At 34.3% G+C, this 27195-nt stretch overlaps 1 pseudogene; it reads left to right on the forward strand.

The window, feature by feature from the left end:
• Positions 1-18235: 18235 nt before the first annotated feature.
• Positions 18236-18388, forward strand: LOC123826480 (annotated as a pseudogene).
• The last annotated feature ends 8807 nt before the right edge of the window (positions 18389-27195 follow it).

Here is a 27195-nt window from a genome sequence, read left to right on the forward strand (position 1 = left end):
TAAGAAAAATAAGACAAAATATACGAAATGGTGGTTTTTGAGACACTGAACATAAGACAATGAAGTGAGCCCTGAGAGCCCAAAACAAGTGAAGTGAACCCTCTCATTGTTAAAGCCCATTGCCTTGAAAGTTTTCTGGGAGGGGTGCAAAGAGGGGTAATCCAGTCATAGCCCAGTAGGCTCCCTGAGTCAAGCAGATGGAGCCGAGTCCAAGAGACTAAAGAGGGTGTGGTGTGCAGAGAGAACACTGGAGGGAAGAGACTCCCTATGCCTGCAGAGGATCCACCTTGAGCGTTCAGTAGAGTGCTGATTAGGGCATTCATGTGAGGAACAGATGGGAGGCTGGGGAGAGAACCATCTGAAAGGGCTAGAGGGGATGTATCATACTTGCCAGTCTAGAAAACTTCCTGATTCACTTGATATTAGACACACTACTTAGAAGGACTTAACTTTTGAATTGGGCGTGATTTGCCCTAGACTACATGCTCCTCTAATCCTGATTAATGAATAAGAATACCAGGAAGGATCAAGCTACTTTCAGGTAACTTGGCTGCATTCAAGAAAAAAGATCGAGAACATACTACAGAAGGAATCGGCATGCAATAAAGTAAAATTCGCAATATCTGTAAAAGAGAACACCTTTTTCTTTGTACTACTCACTAAACTTCTGACACCAGATGTGTCAGTTTTTCCACACCAAGCAATCCCCCAGTTCTTGGTGGACACTATCTTGGTGTCTTACAATTTAACACTCGAGATATGAGATTTTACCTATAGGGTGTCTAATGCATTTACAAGTACTTTGTTGAAATAATTTGCATTAAATTTAATAATTTTTCTAATTTATACCAACATAACAATACTATAATTAGTAACAGTGAATAACTGATATGAAATTGTGTTTACTCAAAATGGATTAATATGTATTTTTGAAGTATTCACTTTTTTTATTAGCATAATAAAACATTTTGACACTAGTTGAAATTATTCACTTTTTTTCCCTCATGACATTGCCTCAAAGCTCAGAAATTAGAATAACATTTATAGGTTTCTCTGATGTAGTAAGGTGACAGGAAGGATATTAAAGCAATTTAAATATACAGTATTATATATGGATTTTTCTATGGTGACTTTTTAAAAGTTTTTTTTATTGTTTTTGGAGAGAGAGAGAGAGAATTGTTGTTCTACTTATATATGTGTTTATTGGTCGATTTTTGTATATGCCCCAACTGGGGATTGAACCCTTAATCTTGGCATATTGAGATGATGCCCTGAACGAATAAACTACTGGGCCAGGGCTTAAGGTAACTTTTTGATACAGAGTATTATTATGTATTGCAAGCAAAATGTGTTTTTGAAAGATTATGTTAACTACAAAAACAAGTAATTTTGTTATGAATAAAGTTATACATTTTATTGTGAATAAAAATACAAAATCCAAGCAATTCCGTTATTTACCTTTATAATAAAAGAAAGGCTTCATAGGAATATGTCATAATGTATATAATATAAGCACCTTTTTACTCACTCAGATATTGAAAATATCTACTGACAATTAAAAAAATGTGGACCTTGATCATTGTTTTGTACAAATTCACTTTTGAATATACTTATCAATTCATATTTCAGTATGAAGTTTAATATAGAAGTCTTTAAGTTATGCTATCATTTCTGAAAGACAATGGTACAAAATAACTAGTTGTCACATGGCATTAATGGTCAGAATCATTTGTATTGTTCTTTACACTATGCAGGCACTCCTGTAGTTAGCACCTTCATGCTGACAGGAACATAGGTCTGCGGATGGCATATAGGCTTTGTTTTGTTTTTTAATTATAGCTATAACTTCATTTCTGATATGTGCCCTATGATTACAAGAAAGATGATGTGTGCAGAGTTATTTATCTACAACATGGTTCTGATATCATTCTTGCTTGTTGCCACAGAAACCCAGGTCATGGTCATATATTACCATGAAAATAGGGGAAGAAAAGAATATTAAGAGTTGTAGCTCCATTCTTTAATTCTTGCTTTACTTGGCACAAAATCAGATTTTACTTGATTTGACTACCCTACTTACATCACGTATCTGGTAGCCTACTTTCCTTCGTGTTCTGCTCTACAAAGAGCATGTCCTGGCGATCTGCACATCAGTAAATAGAGTAGAACACACAGTGTGTTGAATTTTCTTCTAAACATATTTGCTGGGCGGATTCATGTAATTCTAATGGCCATACATAATATTGTAAAAAATGTGCTGACACTGTCTGTAGTATATTAATGCTGTAAAATTATTCAAAGCTATCAGCTTAGTAGTTTTTCAAAACACTTCATTAACCATACCTTCAAATGTATTAAACTCGTTTCTACTCTCCTTGGCAATAGTAAGTTATATAGGTCACAACAACTGGATAATTTTTTCTGACTCATTTTATGGTGCTGCACATAACAAAAAAAATGTGAAAAGGAGGCCCAAGTATGCTTGACTTCACATATTAGAGAAATTTTTATTTGTCAACATGTCTTTTTACTGTCTATTGTTTCATGGCTAAAACATAAGTCTTTCAACAGAAATATTTGTTATTTACATATGTGCCCCCATTTTCTTTGTTTCTGTTAAAACAAAAGCCTCTGAAAAAGAGCAATTAAGGAAGGCTACATATCAGTGAGTATATATGACAATGATTGTTTTGATCATCCTACAAAATTTTGTTTATATTGCATTTTGACTTAGGAAGCTATGTGGCCAAAAACTAAAATAAAACTAAATCTTAATAAAGTCCTTTCTGCCATAACTTTTCAGTAAGGAAAAATGTACACTTTTTTATTTTTAGAACTTTTTTATTTAACTAATTTCAGTTTATTAATTTAGATTATTTTTATTTAACTAATTTCATCTAAAATTTTCAGATCTTCTCAGATGTTCAAATTACCATAAAATTATACCTAGTAAAATATACACTTATTGAGAATACAGCTTGATGGATTTTGACAAATGTATATAGGCATTTAATCAGTACCCAATGTTTTTCAGATTTGCATATGTTGTGTGATTTTTTTTTGTAATTGCTATGTAGTGTGCCTTTGCATAAATACACCACATTGTTTATCTAATCTTCTAATAATGTATATTCCTGTTGTTTCCATTTTTTTTGCTATTGTGAACAAAGCTGTAATGAACATTCTTGTAAAAAGTTTTATAACGAATATGTTTTAATATCTTTTGAAAATAAATACCTGGAAATACTAATTTTGGAAATGAAATACCTGGGAATGTGTGCCAGCTATTGATTTATAGCCTCTCTGTTCCAAAGTGACAAATTTGTCCTGATCTATAAAAATGGAGCTGAGTCCTTTAAATATTTTTTTCCTTTGTCCATTAGCACCATGTAAGATTTTGTCAATAGAGGGAGCTAGATAAACATCCCAAGAGGAAAAAGTTTTGCATCATGGTCCCAAATCACTTCCTGCATGTTTCTGCAATGGAAATGACATCTCCAGCCTCTGGCTGGCACCACTCTCAGGAGCTGCTAAGGCACCTGCTTCCTACCTAGCGTGCGGTGGACAGCTACACCCAGACTTTTGTTTAACGTTATTGAGGTATAGTTGGTATACCAACAAATATGCACATATTTAACATATACAATTTGATGAGTTTGGACATAAGCATACAGGGTGGCACCATGACCATTATCAAGCTAAATAAACATAACTACTATGCTAATGGAAATAAGTCACTTACAGAAGAAAAAAATACAACCTGATTCCACTTATTTAAGGCATCTAAAAAATTTGTAGAAGCAGAAAATAGAATGGTGGTTGCCACGGGATGGGGGATGGAGGAAATAGGGAGATTATTATAAAAATATAAAAATAATTCATAGAAATGATGAAGATAAACAAACTGGTGGTCAGAATAATTGGACAGAAGATACATGAATGTCTTCCACCAAAAAGGTTTAAAAAACTAACTGGCAAATTGTTATTAAAAAACTGCAATAAATAAAATAAAATTTCATTATCACATTGGCAGAAAATATCAAGAAATATACAGTTTAAATGAAGATATTCAGCAACAAAGACTGCTGATGGGACCACAAATTTGAACAATCACCTTGAAAAATAACTTTCTATCATTTAAAGTTGAAGATGTGCACATAGTATAACCCAGCAGTTTATCCTCAGTGTTACCCTACAGAAGCTTTAATATGTACCCCGGAGGACATGCTCAAGAATATTCATGGGGGGAAAAGGGTGAAGGGTTTATAGGAATAATTATAAAGGACACATGGGCAATAACAAGGGGGTTGGAAACAGGGGACAGAGGTGGAGAGGGCTTCGGTGGTGGGGGCAGGGTGGGGGAAAAAGGCAGAAAACTGTACTTGAACAATAATAAAAAATAAAATAAAATAAAATAAAATAAAACAAAGAATTAAAAAAAGAATATTCATGGGCAATTTGTTTGTGAAAACAAAATGAAACAAAACAAAATCCCCAAAACAAGATACTGTCAATATGAGAAAAAAATCAAGACATTTTATAATAGCCCTATGATAAATATTAAAGACAAATGGAAATAAATAAAATGCATCTCTACGTGTTGAGGTCTCAGGAATATAAAGTAGGGTAAAACTGCAGGTCACTCAATTATACAGCTAGTATCATTTATGTGAATGTCAAAAAGTAGAAAACTAAATACATTATGTGACAAACACCAGAAAGTAAAAAGCATAAAAATACAAAGGATTGCACATCCCTAATATGGGCAGGGGTGGGACCTGAAACACATCTAAATTTCTATTTTTAGACTGTGGAAGATACATTAAAGTTTATTCCACTGTTGTTTCTTTTACCATACATATGCATTATACATTTCCTTGTATGTATTTGATGTGTATTATGTATCTAATATAAAATATTTAATATAATACTTATTAAATGTATTTAATTATAAAACATAGTATATTTTATTTTGTATCACATATAAATTATATAATTATTTTGTATTATATAATATATATTATAAGATAGTACATATTGCATATGAAATATTGAATATAAAATCTACATTTTTTCTAAATATAATATTAAAATGAAGACAATGGGGTAATAGCTTCAAATTTTCAAGGAAAATTTAAACAGAGTTTTGTAGTAGTTAAATTATGTAAATATGAGGGTGGAATATTCAGCTTGATAAGGCCTTAACATTTTCATCACGAAAAGTTTATTTTTGAAAGTAGCAATCTTGAAGAAAGCACTTCATCAAAAAAGAAAATTATCTTCATTAGGAATACTGAACAATAGAAATTAAGCATGAATGAAAAACAGGAAAATTTGTTGCAAAATTAAGTAGAATTTTCTGTGGAAAAATAAATAAATTTCCCGTTCTTTATAGTAAGTGAAACAAATTGGAATTAAGAAGTATAATTAGTCTAAATATTTTAACCAACTACAATAAAAACAGTGTGTGATTTTCAAGGGTTAACATATATTGTACTAACCGTAGTTGAGATGGGATGGAAAGGCACATGTTAAATTTATTAATGTCGAGAGCTCTTGGCAAGAGAAGAATCAGAGTGCCATTAAAGTATAAAGGTGACAGGAGGGTTTCAAAGGAATAGAAGATTAAAAAAAGCAGAGACGAAGTGTGAGAAAATAAAAAATATCCACTCGTATATCGGTCTCTTGTTTCCAGCTCCTGACAAAAGGCTGTTGAAACTCTTGTAATTTCCTGACCCCGATTGGGCCCCTAGATGGCTCCTGCAGAAGGGTAGGTCACAAGAAAGATTAAGCCATGAGTAGAAGCTTGGAATTTTCAACCCCACTCCCCATTCTCTTACGAAGGGAGGAGGACTGAAAACGGAGTTAATGATCAGTCGTGCCTGCGTGATGAAGGTTTTATAACATCCCCGAAGCACGGGGATCGGGAGCTTCTGGACTGGTGAACACCTGAAGGTGCTGGGGCGTGGCACACATGGAGCACACGCAAGCTTTGTGTCCCTTTCCACATCACATACCTTGCCCTGCATGTTTCTTAATCTGGCTTCATGTATATCCTTTAATAAAGGGGTAAACATAAGTGTTTCCCGAGTTCCCAGAGCCACTGTAGCAAATTAATCAATCCAAGGAGGGTGTTGTTGGAACCAATATCTACGTCGCTTGGTCAGAAGCACAGGTGGTTGCACCTGGAGTGTGGCATGCGCGTGTAGTGGGGGGTTGAGAAGGAGGGGATCTCATGGGACTAAGCCCTTAGCCTGTGGGATCTGATGCTATCTCACAGGGATAGTGCCAACACTGAGTTAAACCGTAAGACTCCTAGCTGCTGGCTGAGAATTGCCGGGTGCAGAGAAAAAGCCTCCACGCATTTGGTGACCAGAAGCATCATGAATAGTCTTCTGTGTGAGTGTGGCTGTAAAAGAGATGTTGAAGAAACAGACTGAAATGAGATTTTCCTTACAAAAGAAGGTGGACAATGTAATTAGCTCAATCATACTTACCTTAAGTTAGGAAAAGACAATGAGATAATGGACCTATGAATTGAGCAACAAAAAGAGAAGTAACAGATCAGGTGGAAAATGAATCAGACCAGATGATAAGACTTGCTTGCCTTTAGGCAGTTGGGATTCAGGGGGCCTTTTAAAAGGGAAGTGAGGTAAACAGATGTGTATTTTAATAAAAATTACTCCTTTGTGAAGTACATAAAAGATTGTAATGTGTGAGAAGAGGGCCTAGGGAAAATCTCAGAGAGAGCAAATTTAAAGACTAGTTGGAGGCAGCAGAGGTTTTAAGATGAAAAAGACAGGTGAACTTAATGGTGTGAGCCAGTGGGAAGGAGCAGCCAGAGTCAGAATGGAGTCACCTGGGCCAAGGTGGGCACTTGCAAGGCAGAGAATGATCAATAGTGTTCAATGCCTCCCCAACACAAAGCTTTTTTCAGACCTTTTGGTTTTGCAATTAGCAAGTTTTGGTAAATTTTCCCACTGCAACTTTTCTGATACAGTTGGTGTAGAAGCTTTATGTTGTGACTCAGGTGTAAGTGGAATTTGAAGTAACCACAGTAAATAGAATAAATTTAATTTTACCTGAAGACAAGAGACAGAGGGAGTAATTGACTTTGACTTGAGGATAAAGCAAGATAAAGGTAAGACTTATTTGTGTTTGTTTTTTAAATAGAATTTTCTACCTCATATGCCCAGAGTACATTTTTTAATCCTCACACAAGGATATGTTTATTGATTTCAGAGAGAAAGGAAGGGTGAGGAGTTGGGGGGGAGAAAGAGAAAGAGAGACATCAATGTGAGAAGCATGAATCAGTTGCCCCCATACACACCCTGATGGGAATAAACCCAGAACCTGTGTATGTGCCCTGACAAGCTAGCTATCCTGCAACTTTCTGGTGTATGGAACAATGCTCCAACCCACTGAGCAACATGCCAAGGGCCAGCGTACATTCTTTAAAAAGTCTCCTGCTGAAGAATTTATTGCATTTGACTCGTTAATGATAAATTTAAGCATGTACTCATGACTGTAATCTCAACTCTGTTGGTGAATTCTTGGAGGACAGGAGTGATATTTCAGTCATTATTTTCATTTCCAGTGCATGTAATTTCTAGATGGATGCATAAGAAACAACAATACAACATAATTTAATTAATCAGTATGTAGTATTTCAGGTTTCAAATGATTCTCAAGTATTTTCATCTTGAATAGTAAATCTTGTCAGAAGTAAAATGTAAAATACCCCAGGTATGACTTCCTAGTGAGGGGCAGCACAGTATGGAGGAGGGCTTACAAAGCGTGGTCCCCAGACCAGTAGCATAGCATCACCTTGGAACTCAGAAGAAATGCAAGTTTTCAGGCCACACCCGGACCTGCTAAGTATAAACTCCTGTGGATGGGGCCCAGCAATCTGTGTTTCCACAAGCCTTCCAGTTGATTCTGAATAGCTCTTACACTTGAGAACCATTAATGAAGAGAAACAAATAGATCCTTGGATTTAACCAAATCTGTTTTCACATCTCACTTTTGTCATCTGTAAGCTGTGTGGTGGAGGGGAAAAAAATCCTTCTACCCTTCTAGGTCCCTTGGCTGGTTTAATAATTAAATTGACATAAAATAGATTAATGGGAAAAAAACAAGTTTAATTTTGTACATATGCAAGCTCCATAAAAGTATGAGACCAAAAAGCAAGTCTGGCAGTTGAGGCTGAGATGCCATCCTGAACTCAGGAATGGGATTGGGACCTGGGGTGTCAAAGGGGAGGAGGACAACTCATTATACTGTAAGAGCAAATGTTTGGTGACTGGATGTTTGCCCTGCCATATATGTAGGTATTTCAGATAAAAAGTTATGTCTGCTAAAACTCTCTTTCTAGGCCAAGCCCCCTATCTATATTCTTTTAGATAGTTAAGAGAGAGGGAAAAGATTTTCTTGAGCCTGCTGGGTCTTAATTGCCTTTAGATCAAAGCAATTCTCATGGCAGAGTGGCATATTTTGGAGGGGCAAAGCCAGACCCCTTCAGCTGCATGCAGGCAGTGTGTTTTTAATAATTCCAGAATGTGGTTTCCTTAAACAGGATGGCAGGGGCTGCTTGAAGAATCTTTATGAGAAATGAGTGATGCAGTAAGTGACAGCAATTAGCCCATTGTCTGATAGGATGTCAATGTTAAATATACGTGAATCTTCCTACTTAATACAGAATGTGTTGCTATTGTGGAATTACGTTTTCCTAGAGAAACCTAGGAATTGCACAGTTTAAAAGAGGGGGAGCTGGGAGTTGATGTAGGCTGAGTACTCATTTTCATTTGGCAATTGTCTTGGGTATTTTTTCAAGAGTGTCATCTAGATTCCAAAGGAGGCCATCTCGCTTCACAGTCTATGTTATTTTTTGCATCACTCCAGGTATCATTGTGTCAAGAATGAATTCATTAACTGCAAAAACAAACAAAAAAAGGAAAACAAAACAAAACAAGAAAGATTTCTATAAGGAATTTCAACTTCTCACTTCAAAAATTCAAATCTTTTTAAAATTTTAAATGGGGAAGTGTACTATAGAAAATGTTTTAATAGCAAAATTCTAAATAAGGAACATTTCTTATATTTGGGGAAAATAAAGGCACTAACACTTGCTTGCCCCATAAATGCTTTTTATTATTTGGGCAGGAATGGACCCATAAAATCAATCACAGGCAAAAGCACGCATTTTTCAGAGCTTTGTCTCTTTGTATTGTTCAGCTTTGGCAAAGGCATTAAAACAGCTTCGTATAAACAGCACTTATTCATATTGCTCACACTTTCATGTAGCTTTCCCCCATTCCTCTATCTTTAAATGCAAGGTCAGCTCTACATTGTTATGAAGAGAATGGCTTTGAAATCACACCTATCCTTTTCTTTCCTGCCTCAAAAATATCCCTGAGCCCTGTTCTTAAATTGACATCTATTAAAAACAATTCAATCGTGGACTGATCAGCTGATCCAGTGACACACAGACTACAGCTTGGTTTCATTGTTTCTTTGTTGCTAGTGGGCCTTTGTTTGAATCCTGCAGCATCAGCCCTGACTGCAATAATTGACTGACTGAGCTCTGCCAGAGGGCACGAAATAACAAAGGAAGATAAATATGAGCAGTTAGTGAAGGAAGCCCTGGGAAAGACATAAATAAATGTTGTGTGGGCACCCAAATACTGCAGCACTGGTGGAATCCTAACTGAGTCAAGATAAACAAGGTGACTGCATTTTTATTTCACTGTTTGGGAGGTGAATTCAAGGAGAGGCTTTGCGTTCCAAGAGACATGTTAAGCCTTCAAATGATCATTGCCTAAGCTAATGGGGCAAACACACTCACACATAGATAAATTGTGAACCTAAATAGCCTTCACAGTTTGAACTCCTTAGATAATACGATAATGAATATTTTAGAGAAGTCTACATAGATAATAGTTATTGAGTCAATAAATACAGACTGGCTATGTCTTTGGTAATGACATATAAATCCATTTGGTAAACCATTCAGAATTCAGCATTTAGCCCATTACATGAATTCAAACAGGACCTAATAAAATCCTTAAATTTTCTGTGAGGTCCACACATACATGAGGAAATCATGGCCTTCTATAATCTCAGGAGTAGAAAGAACCTTATAGATCATATAACCCAGTTGCCATGTAATGAGTTGTTTGGGGAAAAGCATCATTATCAGGTGGTATTATAAATTGCACAATTGGTAATTTAGGCAGAATCTCAGCATCTGGGGCATTTTAATTGATGACAAGCATACAGCAAGTATCAGGTGAAATTATTTAATCAGTGACAAGGATTATTTTGAGTGAGGTGCCTTTTGCAAGAAGACACAGAATTTATACTGTATTATTGAAATAAGTGAAGAGAGTTCCTTAAAATATTCCTTAAAATAGGCTAGCTTCTTAAGACTTCCTTCTTTTGCCTTCCTCTTAGTTCTCCCTTCCTTTTTTCTCCCTATCCTTTCTCCCTCCCTCAGTCCCCTTTCTCCTTCTTTTCCACAAGATAAAAACTAGGGCCCTGGTAGGATACCTTAGTTGTTTAGAACATTGTTCTATATGTCAAGATTCCAGGTTCAAGGTCAAGGCACATACAAGAAGCAACCAAAGAAAAACAAAATAAGTAGAACAACAAAATTGATGTTTCTTTCTCTGTAAAAAGTCAATAAATAAAATTTTTTAAAAAGAAAGATAAAAATCAGTTAAAAACTAATTACAGTATCTATCTCAGGAATTGCTTACAAGCACACCTAATAAAACTATTTAGTCAGGAATGCGAAGCTGAAGGGAGTTGGCTCTGGCTAGGTTGCTCTGCTAAGAATTTGACGGGATGTTTTGTGGATAGTCAGCTGGGAGATAGAAAAGAGGATTTTAGCAATTGCTTTGCAATACCTACCTGTGAAGAATTCCCAGACATCCCAATAATTACAGATTTTTATGACCAGTGATTTTTTAAAAAGATTGTATTTATTTTTTAGAGAGAGGGAAAGGGAGGGAGAAAGTAAGGGAGAGAAATATCAATGTGTGAGAGAATCGTTGATCTCCTGCACATTCCCAAGGTTGGGGGGGCAGTACTGGTCCATTGCCTCCTTACCATCTGTACGGTGACTTTTTCAGCTTGTGGGTCGACTCCCAACCCCCTGAGTCACACCAGTCAGGGTCAGTGATATTTCAGTTTTAAAGATATTTGCTCAGCAATGTTGTAACACAATGCCTTTTTATTTCCTCAAGATTTTAATTAAGCATGCTCACATAAAATTATCTTTTGTGAAGTGAGGTTGGATTGAAAGAAGGTAAAACAAGCAAACAAAGAAGTCTGTGCTTCATTCAGCTCTGGATTAATGCAGCACAGAGAGAGAAATTCACCGATAAGAAGTGATGAAGATCCAGATTTCAGCAGAAATAGAAATTAATACCTTACATTTATGGAGAAAAAATGCCAAACACTGTATTATCAGCCTACACGAGTTTTCAAATCTACTTACTCTATGGAGAGGAATGATTATTTGTCTTATATTCTACAGTAAGAAAATAGAAGCACATTAAATCACTCCCATAAGAAATTAAATCACTCCCATAAAGGCACACAGTTAATAAACAATGTGAATGAGCTTTGAACCTAGAAAGTCTAACATCAAACAGAAAATAAGTAAATAGAAAATAAATAGATGAAAACAGATAGGTAAATAAATAGATAGAATTATGGAATGAGTGTTTGCATCCTTCCAAAATTCTGTGTTGAAATCCTACTCCCCAATGTAAAGGAATTAGAAGAATGCGGTAAATCAGTAGTCTGAAATCCAGAAGAGCATTCTCACAAGAGTCCAACCCTGCTAGCATACTGATTTTGGACTTACATGCTACAGAACTACGAAGAATAAATTTCTTATGCTGATAAGCTCCTCAGTCTCTGTTGTTTTCTTATGGTGTTCAGAACCAAATAAGATAGATAAAGCCTAGATAGATAGAGATTTGTTACATAAATGTTTTCCAAATACAATCTGGGTTATTCTGATTTGAAAAGATTAGCTTTAATATATGCTATCGATATACAATGTGTTTTTAAACATAGCCACTGAGTAATCTCCTCTGCAATATAACTGCTCTCATTCTTGGAGTGGTGAATTAATGAGTGACTTCATCTTTCCAGTTCTGACATATATATTATTAATTCACATGAAGAAGTGGTAATGAATTTAAAAGGACTTTTGTTTGTTGACATGAACCCAAAGTATATAATAGTAGGAGACACTGCTTCTTCATTCTCTAGTCTGTGCAACTCCAACTAGGTCCTAAGCACAGGTATGCCAATCTTTTTGTTTTGGGTAGGATTTGAAGGGGTTTAAAAAATTGCTTTTCCTCCTATCTTCTAAATTCTTATAGTTCAGATGAACAGAAAACCAAATTTTAATATATGCACACAGGCAATTCATATAAGCATACCATTCCAAAGAGAGGCAGCATTGGATATATGTGACATTTTGGATGAAAGAGAAAAAATGGTGAATGGGGTCTTAGATTTCAGAAGTGGGGCTGGGCGATTTACAGGTAGTTTAGGAATTGCCTGACACAAGTGGAAAGGAATTTTTTCTAGGCCACTCAGAAACAACAGGACACAGATGGTATGTAGCTAACAATCTCTTGTCTGAAGGCTTCTGATTTACCACATTGTATTCAAGTTAGTCTAGGTGAACATTTTAAGATTTTCTTCCTGAAGCAGGATTTTCTATCTGAATCTCTCAGGCAGAAAAGGGGAGAAAGTCAAAGTTTCTTTCTGCATCTTTCGCTTCTTAATAACCAGTTTAAGATTAATATCCCCAAAGGCAGAACTTGTGGTCCCCTCAGATCGCATGCCTGAAATGCTAAAGTAGTGATTACAAAAGGAGTATGAAAATGACAAACATGTGCATTTATTGATCAGAGTGGCTCTCAGAAGTGTTTCAGTGATGTAAAAGTTTTGCCTATCGACTTTTTCATAGGTTTTGTTTTTAGTATTTTTTGTTTTTCTATTTCCAGGTACTACACGCATGAAAAACTGACCTTTTAATGAATTTATGATCTTTTCTAAAGGAATCTGAAGTTTCTTTTAAGCATAATCACAACAAAAATTAATACATAAGATTTAACTTCAAAGAAATTTTATAAAACTGTAGAGGAGAATGTAGAATGGCATATAAAATATAGTTCAATTACTTCAAATACAAATGTATTTCATTCTTCTTCCAGCAAAGATGGAAGTACAATAATTGCATTTATTTTCTTTCCTGAAATAACTAGACAGCAGGCAAAAAAATGCATGTAACAATATTCTGAAGCCATTAGACATCCAATAGTGAAGGCCAGGGATTTATAAGAGATAGGACACAAGCAAGAAGATATCTATCATTTCTACAGTGTGTACAGAAAATTTCTAAGCTATGGGAGCACAGCCAACAGAGGAGGAATGCGGCAAAAGAACATAGGCAAAGGCTGTCCTTTCTCTCAGCTGAAAAGATTAGGCTTAGAGTTCAAGGAAGCCAAGGAAGCTAGAGTTGACAGGACAAAACATGGGAGAGGAGAGAACTGAATAGAAAGAACACTGGAGACTGGCAGGGTGTTCATTCCGTCAAGTATTTAGCTGAGCACTGATCAGCATTCACATGTGAGAAAAATACCTGAGGCTGGGGAAGAATGGCATGAAAGGACCAAGGTTCTGCTAACCAAAGGTCATGCAGAGCTCGGCATAGTATAATACCTGTCTCCCACAGCCAGAGTGGAAATTCTTATAATTCAGGGGACTTCAGTTAGAGTTAAACTATTAAGAAGGGTTTTGTTTCATGGGGGGTACTAGATTAGTGTATAGTGTATAAATGGAGTCCTGGAGAAAGAAGAAGAGGAAAAAAAATTGAAGAAAGAGTAAGCCACAATTTTCCAACTTTGATGAAAAATAGTTATGTGTCTGTGAAGTAATGTGATATCACTTTAACACTCATTCAGATAACTTACACATATATACAATAAATTCTGCAACAAATAAGCATGAAAATTTATAATAATAAGCTAATAAAGGCAATACGATTGAACCACAAAAATTACACAATCCAAAAGAAGGAAAAAATAGGTGGAACAAATAAAAAATAAAAAGAAAGATGGCATATTTAAACCCAGTTATATCGATAAACATGTTAAATATTAATATTCTGACATCTCAGTTAAGGCAAAGATTGTTGGATTGAATAGAATGCAAGACCCAACTATATATGCATCCCATAGTACACTCAGTTTAAATGTAAAAACACAAATAGTTGAAAAGGAAACGAAAGGGCAAAAAATATGGACCATTTTAGCAATAATCATGAACACTGGAATTGCTATATTGATATGAAAATGTATATTTCAAAATAAAGAATATTCCAGAATTAAGTTAATTTTTTAAGAGAGCATAAGAATCTTAAATGTTTACATACTAAATGACAGAGCTTCAAAGTACAGGAAGCAAATACTAACAGAATGGCAAGAAGAAATAGACAAATCTGACAGTAAATATAATATCTCTCCTTGAATAATTAATAAAAGAAATAAAGGGATAATCAGCAAGATTGTGATAGACTTGAATAACACCACAAACCAACTTATCTGTTCAATATTAAAGACTACTGCACCCAATAGCAGAATGCACAGCCTTTTAAACTGCCAAAGCACATGTATATTTTTAAGGTCATTAAAATTTTTTCAATAGATATTTACAAGTAAGTTATACTAAGTTAAGTTCTCTGGCCATAATAGGCTTAAATTAGAAATCAACAACAGAAAACCTCTGACAATCCTCAAATATTTGGAAATTCAAACACTCTTCTTCTGGATCTATGAGTCAAAGAAGGACTAAAAGTTAGTTAGAAAATATCTTGAACAGAATGAAGAGAAAACAAAACATGTCAATATTTGTGTGATACATGTAAAGTAGTATTTAGAAGGAAATTCATAACATTGAACATTTATTATTTTTAAAAAAGCCTTGTCCTGGTTGGCGTGACTTAGTGGACTGGGTACTGGCCTTCAAACCAAAGGCTCACTGGTTCCGAGTCCCAGTCAGGTCACATACCTGGGCTGCAGGCCAGGACCCCAGTTGGGGGTATGTGACAGGCAACCATACATTTAATGTTTCTCTCCCTCTCTTTTTTCCTCTCTCTCCTTCTCTAAAAATAAAAAAAAATATTGAAAAAAAGAAATCTTTTGGAAAAAAATAATGTTTTAAATCAATCACCTCAGCTTCTGACTTACGAAACAAGAAAAAGAAGAGCAAATGAAACCAAAATATTCAATAGACAGGAACTGCTAAAGGACCTGAAAAGACACTTCTCCAAGAGGACAAAGCAATGGCCAATAGACATGTTAAAAAATGCTCAATGTCACTAATCATCAGAGAGATGCAAATTAAAACCACAATGACTTATCACCTCACTCCTGCCAGAATGGCTGCCATCAATAAATAAACAAACAAGCATTGGCAAGGATGTAGAAAAAAGAGAACCCTAGAGCACTGTTGGTTGAATGCAGATTGGTGTAGCCACTGTGGAAAACAGTATGGAGTTTCCTCAAAAACTTAAAAATTAAACTGCTTTTTGACACAGTGATCCCACTTCTGGGAATTTATCCTAAGAATCACAAACACCAATTTAAAAGAATATATGAACCCCTATTTTCATAGCAGCACTATTTATTGGGTTGGCCAAAAATTTCATTTTTTTTTCCTGTAACATGGCTCCAGTAGCACTTAGTTGTCTTTAACTTCACTCCAAACAGTTGTGTAAGATTGTATTGTGACAGCTGTCATATCAGTGTACATTAAAAAAAAATCTCAAAACTGGTAAAATTGTGTAACCATTTTAATATTAAAGATGGAAAAAAATATGCAACATTTTCAACACATGCATTATTATTTCAAGAAAGGTAAAAATGCAACTAAAATTAAAAAAAAAGATTTTTGCAGTGTATGGAGAAGGTGCTGTGACTGATCAAATATGTCAAAAGTGGTTTGTGAAGTTTCACGTTGGAGATTTCTGACTGGATGATGTTCCATAGTCAGGTAAATCATTTGATGTAGTGATCAAATTGAGACATTAATTGAGAACAATCAACATCATACCATGTGGGACAAAGCTGGCATACTTAAATGATCCAGATCAGTAAGCTTACTGGTTAAAATGAGAAATGTGTCTTTTAATTTACAGGAAAAAACATATGGACCTTTTGGCCAACCCAATACAATAGCCAATGTCTCTAAACAGCTCAACCATCCATTAGTAGAAGAATGGATGAAAAAGTCATGGTATTTTTACACAATGGAATACTATACAGCAATAAAGAAAAAGGGACAATTACCTTTTGTGATGGCATGGATGGACCTGGAGAATATTATGAAGGTGAAATACTGTATTTTGCCATGATAATGTGCAAATTTGTGCCCAAATTTTGAGGGAAAAACAAGGATGCACATGGGTATAATGATTACATACCATGGCCATAATAATCCCGTGTAAAATGCACATAAAAATGTTGGTGCACATTATGTGTGGCAAAATACAGGTAAGCCAACCAGTGAAAGACAAATACCATATGATCTCACTTAATCGTGGAATCCATTGAACAGAATAGAAACAGAGGCATGCGTACATGGAACAGACTCACATCTGTTGGACATGAGGGGCGAGGAGGGGGCTAGATGGAAGGAGGTGAGGGGATTAGCCACAGAACACAGGTGCATAACCCTTAGGCACAGACAACATAACCCTTAGAGGGAAATGTTGGCTGAGAGGGAAAGGGAGGTGAGGGCTAGGGGTCAGTGGGAAACCCTCGTATGGGGGGAGGGAGTGGGAATATCTGTAACAGTGTAAAAAATAAAAATAAAGTAAAAAGATAATAATAAAATAAACTGTTCATTAGAACAATAAAAAAGCAGAATAAAAATCAGTGAAATTTAAAATACAAAACATACACAAAAAATAGTACAAAAATCTAATCCAATTGTTCTAAGAAGTCCATAATATTGATAAATGTTGAGTCAGGTGATCAAGAAATAAAGAAAAAAGATATAAATTATCAATAACAAGAATGAAAGAAGTGATATTATACAGATAGTAAAAATTATAACAGGAAGATTATAAAAATGGATACTTTTTTTTGCAAGATACAAACAGTCAAACACACTCCAGATAAAATTAATAACCTGGATAGCTTTATATCTATGAAAGACATTGAATTTATAGTTTAAAATCTTTTTTTTTAAAGTGAACAATGAAAACTTTTTGGGTCAGATGGCTTCATTTGACAATTTTACCCAAATAATACCAGTTCTATCCTAATTCTTTTTCTCCAAAATTAAAGAGGAAGCAATATAATGCAATTCATTTTATGAAGCCTATATTACTTTGATACCAAAATGAGATATAGCTATTTCAAGAAAGAAATGTATAGATCTACATCTCTCATGAATGAAAGTGCAAAAAAGTCTTAATAAAATTTTAGCTAATAAAATTCAGTGATATATAAAAAAGATTATATGTTACGATCAAGTGGAATTTATCTCATATATGCAATGTTGGTTTATCATTTGAAAATAAATCAATGTAATTTATTATAGTAACAAAAAATAAAAACCATAAATCATCTCAAGACACAGCAAAAGCGTTTTACTAAGGCAAAATAAAAATGGAGAAAAACACTTTCATTATTAAAGAAAACTTTTAGAAAACTAAGACTAGAAGGAAAATTTCTCAACCCGATAAAGGTATCAATAAAAATTCTGCAGGCTAACATATGCAAAGGGAGCACTAAATGCTTTATTCCTTAGATTAAGAGTAAGAGTATGAGAGTAGGTGTACTCTCCCCACTTGTCAATCTTGCACTTGAGCTTCTAGTCAGTTCAATAAAGCAATAAAAATATATAAATGTCATTCAGATTAGAAATGAATAAACTTGTCTTCATGTACAGAAAAAATAATCCTTCATATAGAAAAATCATATGAAATCTACAAAAGTGCTATTGGAACTAGTGAGTGAGTTTAGGAATGTTGGAGGAATGTACAGAACAAATATACAAAAATAAATTTTATTCATTTGTAGACTACAAACAATTGGACAGTGAAATAAAGCAAATCATAATACATAATAGTAACAAAAACCATGAAAGCAAGATGAATTTGACAGAACTGTTGTAAGACTGCACATGAAAAACTTTAAGCATACTTACCTGACAAGGGAGATACCATGACTGTGAAGGTGGTTTTCCCAGGGTGAGCCACTCCTGATATGCTGACCCCTGGGCTTTCTCCAAATGTGGGAAGGTAGACTGCAGAATTTGTGATAGTGGGGGACTGCTTTCGTGCTCTCTCATTTTTCTTGGGTTACAAATGTCAGATCATATAGTTTTCTCTGGTTGTGGGCAAGATGCTAAGCTGGTAATTAAATACATAAATAAATAAATACTATAGTCAGTGCTGAGAGAAAATAAAGAAGTCCTAAATAGACAGATCCTCTATATAATGCAAAGATTTTTTTTAATTTTGCATGTAACACCAAAAGAATGATCGATCAAACATTTAGAAATTCGATTTCTTTATCCTCGATAACTTCTACTCTTCATAAGATTTTGATAAAAAGAGGTGTCGTCACCGAGGCTGAAAGAAATGTACATGGTAAAGTACTGGTATCCAGAATATATAAAATTTTGTTTTCAAGTTGCTATAGACAGAATTTGTGTGTCCTCCAAAATGTATGTGCTGGACACCTGACCACAGTGCAATGGTGTTTAGAGATGGGGTCTTCGGGAGGGAATTAGGGTTAGAGGGAATTAGGGTTAGATTCACTCTTGAGAGCGGGGCCCTCCTGATGGGATTAGTGGTCCTATAACAGGAGGAAGACAGCTTTCCCACACTGTTCCTGTGTCCCCAAGGAAAAGCCTTGTGAGGGACAAGGACAAGGTGGCTGTCCACATGTCAGGAAGACAGCTCTTACCAGGAATGAGAACTTGCCCAAACCTTGAGTTTGGATTTTCTAGCTTCCATAACTGTGAGAAATGAATTTTTCTTTTAGCACCCAGGGTATGTTTTTTTTTTTGTTTTGTTTTGTTTTGTTTTACAGCAGCCTGAGCAGACTAAGACACAGGTATATAAAACTCCATACTGCGGAAACAACCTAATTAAAAGTAAAATAAGCTTTCAGCTGATACTTTACAGATACACAAATAGAATATATAAATATGAATTGATGTTCAACATCAATTGTCATTTGGGAAATTAAAACCACAGTGAGATACCACTCCAAGCCTATTAGAATACCCAAAACTAAAAAGACTGATGAAGACTGTGAAAAGATTGTAACAGAAAGCAAATCCATTTCTCTCTGTGCTTGGGTGGGCAAGAAGGAGTAGAAGGGAGACACTGTAAAGAACTTCTGGAGAAAAAGAACATGGTTACTACCTTAATTGCACTGATGGTTTTATGGGAGTATACATATGTTCGAACTTATCATGGCTACATTTAGAGGCAGCTTCCATACTGAGATGGAGGGTATATGGCATTTAACCCTTAGCAAGAATGTTCATCAAAATTTAGCAACAAGGGAATAAAAAGTATAATTTATTAACTTAGTAAGGATGATGAGTTTGTAATTTAGAAAAATATATCTGGATTTGATGATGATGTGTGTATATGTGTGTGTGTGTGTGTGTGCGCGCGTGTGCATGCATGTGTGTGTATATAGATAGTCTGTCCAGGAGGTGTCCAGCCATGTAACATGAAAAATAGAGACTTTTCTCTATTTTGAAAAATACACAAGATACAAGAAACATTGTACATAGGATTATGATACCTCAGTTCCCTTTAAAGTAAGCACCTGGGGACCTCACACAGTATTCCCAATCTCCATCAGCTGCCTCGTTATACTTTCCTGAATCTCATTGTCTTCCCTTTCAAACATGGTTCTAATTTTGGGAAAAGCCAGAAGTCACAGGGCACCAAATCTGGGCTTTAGGAAATGCTGAGTCACCTGGGTGATTTGATATATCACCGAAAGACTCTGAATGAGATGTGATGCAAGAACAGGTGTGTTGTTGTTGTGATGAAGCTGCCAACCACCAGTTGCTAATAGCTGCAGCCTTCTGAATCATCTGAATGGTTTTCACAGATGAATGCTCAAGTTTAATGCACCATTTGGTGAAACTTCATTACTTTACTTGCTCATTTTGAAGGCTATGGCCACAGAGTACACATGCTCAGTCAATGGCAAGCACCTGCAATCCCAACTGATTAGTACAGTGAAGTTGTCATTGTTTCTGCACTTGCATTCCAGTCCACTCTCCTCAGGAAGTGTAATGGAAATCATTTTCATTATATTAATGATGGCTGGACTTTTTCCAGACAGACCATATCATTTACATATATACAGAGAGAGAGCACACATACACTATATACATATCCATATATCTATGCATCCTTTGTATATATATGTAATAATTTACAGTGCATTTGAATGTAAATTCTGATACATTAGTGTGTATACACATGTACACATTTATATGTATATATGTGCACTTATACATGCCATATTTTGTTTATGCTAAATTAATGAAACAGTTTTAAGTTAATGTCTGTTGGCATGTAAACTGTATGCGAATCTTTAACTGCATTGGCAGCAGTGGAAGTTGTAATTGGTTAGCATGTGTAAAAGAGGTGTGAGCTGGTACATGAGGGCTTGGTCAATGCAAATTTTGCAAGCTGTACATAAATTTTGTAGAACTAATGAGTTTTGAAAACCATTTCCAAGGCTGTTGATGTCTCATGTGGAAATCTAAATGGGATCTTACAGGAACTGGATTAAAGAATTTAGCTCTTGTCAAATATTGCTGGTCTCTGCTTTTTAATTTTTCTTCCCCGCTTGCATTTAATACATGCTTAGCCTTAGTAGACCAAAAGTAGAACTCACTAGCTAATATTTTTTTCTCTATTGTGCAAAGGGATTCTTTAATGCTTATATGGTTATCTGAGTTTGGCTGTAGAATGCTGTGCATTGCAGTTTTGCTTTGAAATGAATAATCTTCTTTGTTTGTTTCAAGGTAAACAATTTTCTGCAGTGTTTTTGTTGCACAATGTTAGAAATCGTTCTATTGCTTAGATGTAGAAGGGGTATTTTTTTTTTTTGAATCACTGCTGTGAACAACTAGCTGTTTGATCAGCAATGCTTCCTTTTTTTCCCTTCCTCCCTTTTGTGTTGGTCTTAGTCCCTGTCTTTCTCTATGACACATCAGGATATGACTAGCTGGTACCACTCACAGTGGAAGCAATTTAATCTTTGTTAGAAAAGCACCCTGTTTCTCAGAAGTCGCATAAACATCTTAGGAAGAAAGGTTGATTAAATTGTTTTTGCCAGCAGTTATACTTATCTGACTACATACTTCCTTTGTGCAGGATTTGGACATTTTTTTCCTTTTCACTTTAGAGGGTATAATCAGGCTCAATTTCTCCCTGTATGTGCATGCTTTGTTCTTTGAACATTTTCCACAGAAAGAGTGAATTTCAGTTGTTCTGAGCTTATCTTTCAGTAGGAAAACGTAGTTATTGTTCAGCATTTTAAGAAGCAGAGATAATACCCTAGCTTTAAACTTCCATTTGGAGCTTTGTCTTCTGGCCGGTGAATAAAATGATCGTATTTCATAAATGGCATTTCATCTCATTGTCGGCATCATTTCTTCCACCAAAGTAGTCATACATATTAAAACTGGGTGAAGGATTTGGTAAGAGATTGGTATGAACTAGCTGAAAAATGATGTAATCCCCTGCTGAGAGCCTTGTCTAATTTACTCTGCTTTTTCTTGTAACTTGAGAGAAAACTGATAATATATGTTTTCTAGGACAAGGTTTAAAGATGATTAAGGAGAACAATGGATGTTCTCTACATACAGAGCACAGATCGAAGTAGAGGCATACAAAATATTTGATATTTTAATGAGAGGTTGAAGGCAAGAAAAATAGTAAAAGAAATTTTTAATCATTAGAAATACTTCATGAAAATAGATGCATTTTAGTGAAGCTTTATGAATGGATAATTTGGAGCATATGATCCTTCTCTGATTCTTAAGCACTTGTATGTGTTTATAGATAATTTGTGTACAATGTCATATAGCTCATAGATTAATTTATATAATTGTGTTTAGAGATAGTTCAGCAAAATACAATGGTACTTTAAAAACATATGTGCAACATCTTGAGCATTGAAGGTCAGATACTAACTTATTTAGAAACCAAATGTAAAAAGAAATCTGCTAAATATATTATTTGAAAATAAAGAAAACATCAAATAGTTTTATAATATTTGAATTATTGACAAATAAAGGAAATAAAATCTCATATAAAATAAGAAAATAATGCATCATTATGAAAAATTCCTGACTTTTCTTATTGGTTGATACCACTAAAAGGGTTAAAAAAAAACTCAATGATAAAATTTTGGAACAGGGGCCATTGAAGGAAGCATGATTGATATACAATTGATATGCTGATCACTTAAAAATTTTTAAACATTTGTAACAAGAATATTTGTTACACATGTGTGCAAAAATGTTACTCCTTTTTTCTATTTTATTTTCAATACACTCAAAGTTCTCTATTTCATGTGCTTTCTCTCAGGTATAAAGCAGTCAACTTGAAGTGCACATTCGATCCTTGTTGTTGCCAAAGCACGTTCATTTTCTTTGTTTTGAGCAGATGTCTAGAATATTCCTCTAGACAAACGCTTTCTGTCAAGGTGGCAGCTTTGTGTTCCTTTTTGTGAAAAGAGCTTAGAACAAGACGCTTCCCATTTTACTTCTCTGGAACCCTGTGAGGAGGTTATTTCTGCTCTTTTCCCACCTCGTATTTCCCACAGGTTATTTTTGATATCTTAACTCTACTTTTGCACACTATTTTTCAGACATTATTTTTATAAATCCAGCTTTCTCCCATGCCTCTCCATTAGTATTAGTATTTAGTATTTGTTCTAATCATCTATATTCATGAAACACCAGCCATTTTTACTCAACAAATTGTTGTTGGTAATGTGCTTCTGCAAAGTATAAGAACACTAGAGGTTTTTATTAGCTGTAGTAACAAATCAGCTATAATTTATTAATTTTATTAGCCATAGCTCATGGAGCTAATTTCCAAGAACCCTCATGAGACAGCAATATCATTTTTTCACTTGCAATACTCTTAGGAAAGATTATATTTTTTTGTTTGTAATATTAGTAAATGAAATAGAGCTTTCAACCTTACCTTCTCCTCTATCAAATATCTACTTGCTGTTTTAGGTTATGTCACTTTATTTTTGGTAACTCTTCTGGAAGTTCAGAGACAAAGCTAGGAAAAATATTAAACCGTCTTTGGATGGTGATTCTCTCTTCTCTGATTACGAATAAATCACACATAATCTGTTACACATTTTCACGGATGGGGGTATTGAAAGAATGTGCAGAAAAGAATTTCTCATTGTAACCAAATTAGCCGAGTCTATTACTGGGAGCTATGGTATAAATTTAGCTTGTTACAGAGTAAAGCACTTCTAATAATATTCATTAGACTAGGGATTTTAGGCAATGTATGAAACTACATTTTCACTAATGTATGCCTGAGAGATAAATAAACCAAGTCTTTAATCTTAGGGGAGTTACAATTTTCATTATTAGTCATTCAAAACTTTTAAAGGCCATTCATTTTTGTTAACTAAGCTTTTTTTATTTTGAAGTAATTGTAACCTCACATGAAGTTGTAAGGCATAAGACAGAGAGATTTCATGTATCCTTTACCTGGGTTACTCTAATGATAAAATCTTGCAAACTTTTATTCTGATGTCATAAGCAGATATTGGCATTGATGCAGTCATGGTAGGCATTTCCACACTATGAAGATCCCTCTTGTTGCTCTTTTGTAGCCAAAATCACCCCCTAGACTTAATCATTGACAATCACTATTCTGTTCTGCAGCTCTATAAATTTTCATTTCCAAAATTTTGTAATTCAATTTATATAAACTAAAAATAGAAATAACATTTCTTCTACTTGCATACCCCAACCTCTTGCAATCACCAGTATGTTTTCTGTGTGAGACTGATTTCTTTTTGCAGACTTCACATATTTGGAGAGATCATGTGGTGTTTTTCTTTCTCTATCTGACTTAATTTCACTTAGCGTAATGCTCTTGAGGTTCACCCATGTCACAAATGGCAAGATTTCATTTTTTATGGCCGAGTAACACTTATATGTGTATCACAATCCTTTTAAAATGTTAAATAAATAAAATCCTACCTTGTGAGATAACTTTTTAAATAAATTCATGAGATAACTTTTAGGATGGCTTTTTTCACTTAGCATAATTCTTTGAAAATTTATCCAGGTTGTTACATTCACATACATTTTCTTTTTTTCTGGCATAAATACCCAGGGGTGTAATTACTGGCTCATAGGATAGTTGCATGATTAATTTGTAAGCATCTGCCAAACTGTTTGTGAGAGTGACTGTAACATTTTGTATCACCGCTAGTAATGTAGGGGTGAAGTGCTTTCTCTGCCATTTTCACCAGCACTTGGTGTTTTCATGGGTGTTTATTTCAGCCAGCCTGATAAACAGAGGGTGGAGAAAAAGTAAATTTTCTCACAGTTGTGAGGATACAAATCACAGAATTTATTCTTATGTTATTACCTATGAATTCTTGTATTATTTTTTCATACTAAAAACTGTAAACCTAACTTTTGCCCCACCTGGTGCATAGTCATATCTCATTGTGGTTTTAATTTACATTTCTGTGATAGTCAATAATGTTAAATATATATTTTATGTGCTTATTTACCATCTGTATATCTTCATTGAAATATCACTTCATGGCTTTTGTCTTTTATCTAAATAAATTATTATTTATCTTCTTTCTATAATCTAGTTCTTTGTTGGGAACGTGTTTTGTAAATATTTTCTCCTTCTCTGTACCTTGTCTTTTCATTCTCTTTATAGGGTCTTTTGTGAAACAAAATGTTTTTTCCCCTAATTTTTCATTTTTATTGACTTTATTCAGGTGACACTCACTAATAAAATTATACATGTTTCAGGTGCAAAATTCTACAGAACGTTACCCTGTATTGTGTGTTTGTCACTGCAAAAAATTCTCATCATGGATTGTTTTAAATTTGATGAAGTATAACTTACCAATTTCTCCTTGTATGGATAAATATTTGGTGTTAAATCTAAGAACATTTTACCTAGTCCTAGATTGCAATGATATTCCACTACATTCTTTCTAAAATTTTATAGCTTTCCAAGTGATATTTTGTGTTAACTTTTGTATGAGATCAAGGTTCATTTTTTTTAACCTAAGGAAGTAGAAATATCTAAATATCATTTGCTAAAAATATTTTTGCTTTCCCTATTGAATTAATGTTTTACTTTAGTTAAAAATTGCATTGGGCATATTTCTATGAATCTCATCTCTAGGTTTTCTATTCTGTTCTACTGATCCATGTTTGTCTTTCATCAATATCACAGTCTTGAGCATTGTAGCAACAAGTTTGAAAATTAGGCATATTCTTTCCTTATTATTTTTTTCAAATTATTTTAGCTATCTTAGTTCATTTACCTTTTCCCATATATTTTTAAAAACATTTCTGTATTCACTAATTATATTTTAGAGATTTTGATAGAAATTTTGTGAAATGTGTATATCAATTTGTAGAGATTTAGCATCTTTACTTTGTTGAGTTTCCAATCTTTGAAAATACAATGTGCCTTTCTACTTATTTAGGTCAGTTTTTATTTATTTCATCAATATTTTATTGTTTTTAGCATAAAAGTCCTGTACATGTTTTGTTAGCTATATGTGTGTGCACATATGTATGTGTATATATACATATATGTATATAAATGTATACATGTATATATGTTAGGTATGCATATGCATGTGTGTATATCTATATACCTGACATATATGCACCTAACATTTATATTTACTTATAAAATTATATTGTTTGTATATATATACACACATATATATACATATACATATATACACAATATAATATATATCTTTTTAAAGCTTTAAGTGGCATTGAATTTAATTTTGGTGCCCCTATCTTTAATGCTAGTATATAACTTATCTTTTATGCTGATCTTGCATCCTGCAATATTGCTGAACTTAGTTATTAGTTCCAGGAATTTTTTTGTTAGGTTTCTTAGAAATTTCTACAAGATAATCATGTCATATACAAATATGTGTTTTTGAAAAGTAACCCATATAGTTTTTTAAATTAAAGTTGACATTTAATATTTTATACTAGTTTCAGGTAAATGACATAGTGGTTAGACATTTATATAATTTACAAAGTGATCCTCCCAATAATTCTAGTATCCACCTAGTATCATATATGGCTACTATAGTATTATTGACTATATTCCTTAGGTTGTATTTTACATCCAGTAATGATTTTGTAGCTACCAATTTCTACATCTTAATACACTCACCTTCGTCACCCAGTCCCCAACCCCTGCTCCCATCTGGCAACCACCAGTTTCCTTCTCTGTATCTATGAATGTGTTTCTGTTTTGTGCGTTCATTTATTTTGTTCTTTAGATTCCACATATAAGTGAAATAATATGGTATTTTTCTTTCTCTGTCTGACTGATTTCAGTTACATAATATTTTCTAGGTTATTCATGTTGTTGCAAATGGTAGGATTTCGTTCACTTTTACCACCATGATTACATAATATATTCCACTATATAATGTACCACATCTTTTTTGTTTGTTTTAATTTTCTATCGTATTTTTTTATTTTTAGAGAGAGGGAAAGGGAGGGAGAAAGAGTGGGACAGAAACATCAATGTGAGAGAGAAACTTCAGTTGGTTGGCTCCTGCACATGTCCCAACTGGAGACCGAACCCGCAACCCAGGCTGTGTCCCATCAGAAAACTAGCAGGCAAACTTTCACTTTCACAAACTAACCAACTGAGCCACACTCACTTGTTTTAGTTTCTAATTGAATTTACTGGGGAGACATTGGTTAATAATATTTTATAGGTTTCAGTTGTACAATTCTGTACATTCTGTACAATTCTGTACAATTAATTCTGTATCATCTGTACTGTGTGTTCAGCACTCAAGTTAAGTCTCTTTCCATCACCATTTATCC

Source organism: Phyllostomus hastatus, unplaced genomic scaffold (assembly GCF_019186645.2).
Source record: "Phyllostomus hastatus isolate PE091 unplaced genomic scaffold, TTU_PhHast_1.1 phas_contig_80, whole genome shotgun sequence".
Lineage (NCBI taxonomy): Eukaryota > Metazoa > Chordata > Mammalia > Chiroptera > Phyllostomidae > Phyllostomus > Phyllostomus hastatus.